The sequence below is a fragment of the Protobothrops mucrosquamatus genome, unplaced genomic scaffold (assembly GCF_001527695.2).
Source record: "Protobothrops mucrosquamatus isolate PMUCROS unplaced genomic scaffold, P.Mucros_1.0 scaffold2251, whole genome shotgun sequence".
NCBI lineage: Eukaryota > Metazoa > Chordata > Lepidosauria > Squamata > Viperidae > Protobothrops > Protobothrops mucrosquamatus.
The window spans coordinates 7,803-11,378 of record NW_015388340.1 but is presented as its reverse complement, the minus strand read 5'-3'; positions in this window follow the sequence as shown (position 1 = coordinate 11,378).

Below are 3,576 nucleotides of genomic sequence, written 5' to 3'. Positions count from 1 at the left end.
TTTTTTATTTTTTAAATCCACCCAGAGTCACTTGAACGTGAGTGGGCGGCCGTATCAATTCTCTAAATAAATAAATAAATAAATAGTAAATAAATAATAAAATAAAATTTCATTATTGTGGACCCCGTCGCACAGCCAGCCAGATCTTTAGACTGGATTTGGCTTTTTTTCTTTTTTTTTTTTTAAATCCACCCAGAGTCGCTTGAACGTGAGTGGGCGGCCCTATCAATTCTCTAAATAAAATAAATAGTAAATAAATAATAAAATAAAATTTTGTTGTTGTGGATAAATAATACAATAAAATGTTATTGTTGTGCATCGTCACACAGCCAGCCAGATCTTTGTGGCTTTTTTTTTTTTAATTCACCCAGAATCACTTGAGCGTGACTGGGCGGCCGTATCAATTATCTAAATAAAATAAATAATAAGTAGTAAATAAATAATAAAATATTTTTATTATTATTATTGTGGATCATCGCACAGCCAGCCAGATCTTTAGACTGGATTTGGCATTTTTTTTTTTATCCACCTATGGACTCCTCTGCCTGTTATGATTATTAAACGCTAGGCTATTTTTTTTTCTTAATTCTTGGTGCATTAAAGAAATAAATATTTTAGAGCGTATTTTATCTAGTTATTCATTACATTTGGATCGTTTTTAACTAGTGGTCGGATAGGATTTGGATCGTTTTTTAAATCGCAGAGGATCTAGATAGTTTGCCAATAGTGGTTTGATAGGATTTGGATCATTTTTAAATGGCAGAACTCGGGTAGTTTCCCAACAGTGGCAGGATGCATGCTGCTATAAAACAGATAATAAATCAGCTTTTTTGGGGGGGGAGCATGAGATTTCATAGTGTTTACCATTTTCTCTATAGACCCCACCACCACCACCAGATAGAAATAAAACGATCTCTTCCGGGGACAGTGAGAGGGGCAGCCTATAAATTTGATAAATAAATAGCGGATCATTTTTAAATAGCATTTGGATGGGATTTTTGTTTTTAAAAGGTTGGCTGTGGCAGACCACAATAATTCGATATTGATTGCCGGATGGGGGGAGGCGTGAGTCAAGAGGGCAAGCTGTGAGATTTTCAGCCAGTGAAAAGACAGTGGAGCTAGGAGAATATAAATGGGGGGGGGGGCTTTATGTATATTTTGCAGGGATGGTCATTAAGAGAGACACTGTTGGGGCCAAAAAAAATAAGTCAGAAGATCTGTATTCTGGGGAATAATCTTGTGTTTATTTATCAAATTTATATGCCGCCCGTCTCGTCCCCAGTCCCTCATTGACTCTCAGCAGCTTGTATATTTTTTGAGTAAGATTAGAATGTGGACAAGACGAGATAAATTTCTATCTGATGGGGTATCTGTAGATAATATGATAAATGCTATGGGATTTTTTTTGCTTCCCCACCAAAAAAGCTGATTTTTAATTATCTGTTTTATAGTAGCATGGATGCACTGCATGTACCTCTGAATGGGGCATGATACAGGCAACTGTATATTGGCTTGCAAGGTAATTTTTACTTAGCGATCCTAGCTTGCACATTGTAGTGAGCATGGTTGGGATAAAACTGGGTGTTGGTTATATTTGTGGGCGAAAAGGTAGCTGAAGTGTCCAGGATTGTTTTTTTTTTATTATTGGCAAAGGATGCTGCATGTGATACGGCTGCATGTAACATTGATAATCTAGCCTAGATCTTCTCTAGTTTACTACAAGGGCTGTGTGAAAGCTTCGATTGATCCAAGGCATGAGGTCCCATGGAGATCAAGGTCCACAGGCCTATTTTGTGATGACCTTGGTGTATGGAAGATTGGGAGTTGGGATGGGAGGGGGACTACATGGGGAGAATAATTAAATAGGGAAGGAAGGAGAAGAGGAGGGGATGGAGGAAGGAAAACAGGAAGGGAGGGAGGAAGAACAGGAGAGGGAGGGAGGGAGGAAAGGAGAGGAAGAAAGGAAGGAAAGCAGGAGAGGGAAGGAGGAAAGGAGATGGGAAGAAGGGAGGAAGGAAAACAGGAAGGGAGGGAAGAAGAGCAGGAGAGGGAGGGAGGAAAGGAGAGCAGGAGAGGGAGGGAGGAAGGAATGAAGGAAAACGGAGGGAAGGAAAAGGAAGGAAGGAAAAAAAAATATGCTGTGTGTTTGGGAAACTAAAGTCAAAAAGGAAAGATCTTCTACTATATCTGAACGAAGGCGGTCTGATCCTGTTCTGTTGATCAATCCACGCAGGAAAGTGAGAGGTGTAGGTTTAAATACACATTAAATGTCTTTGTGTATGAATTGATACCATCTCACTTCTTGAAAGTGGATAGTGCTATGAAGAACCAGAGAGAGTTTGGGGAGAAATTTTGCAAAATTCTGAATGAAAGCAATCTGAGGGGGGCAAAAAAAAATAAAAAATTAAAGTGAGAGAATTGCAGACAAAGCGATTGAGGCATTTGGAGACCTGAATATAAAGGAGAACAATGACCGGGATGTATCTGTAAAAGAAAATCAGGGCTGTTTTATTTTATTTTTCTTCTGTTTATTATTTTGATCGGTACGTTTTCTCCCCTGTCTGTAGTTTGCATAAGGTTGCTGGCCCTAAAGAGAACAGCATTGTGTGTGGGGGGGGGGGGAATAGGTCTGCCTGAGTGGAAAAATATTATACTGGAGATGGACTGAATAGGGAGAAACCAGAGATCCTTTGCAGAGATTAGAATTTGTTGAGGAACAAAGCCAAAGGAATTTCTGATTTCTGTGGAACGGGCGTCAACAAAAGATGTGTGCGTTTGGGGGCACCTGCCAACCGAGATACGCGATGAAGATGAAGTGTCCTCTGGGCTCTCTCGGAAATATTTATCCATCTGCTCTCCTTTAAAAGGACCGCGAGGCTTTTGTGTTCCCTGCAGGGGAAAAAAAGCCAAAACATGCCTCTCCTTCCCACTCCGAAGCTTTTAAGGCTCAGCTTATTATCGAGCGAGCGGAGTGCCTTGTCAAATCTTCCGTATATCTGAAAGAAGAGCTAAAAGTCCTCCCTGCCTCTTCGCCTTTCAGATCTCCAGGTTGCTTATTGTAGGTTAGCTAGCCGGGAAGGAAGGAAGAAAAAAAAGAAGGAGAAGAAGAAGGGAAAAAACAAACAAACCAGAATAAAGGAGGATTTTCTGTGTTGATTTTCCAGATGGCAGAGAAAGGTTAGGCTGAGTCTTCCTTTCAGATAAATAGGATGCTAAAAAAAAAAAAAGCAGGTGTGATTTTGGCAAAACAGTTCCTTCTCCCTCTGTCCCTCTCTCTCTCTTTCCCTCTCCCTCCCTCTCTCTCTTTCCCTCTCTTCCTCCCTCTCCCTCGCTCTCTCTTTCCCTCTCCTTCCCTCTCTTTCTCTTCTCCCTCCCTCCCCCTCTCTCACTTTCTCTCCCCCACTCTCCCTCTCTCCGTCCCTCCTGTCTCTCTCTTTCTCTCTCCTCCCTCTCTCCTTCCCTCTCTCTCTATACCTCCCTCCCTCTCTCTCCCCCTCCCCTCTCTCTTTCTCTCTTTCTCCTTGAAATTCAAATTTAACCTTGAAGTCTGTCCCTCACTATGCCCTCTCCCTCGCT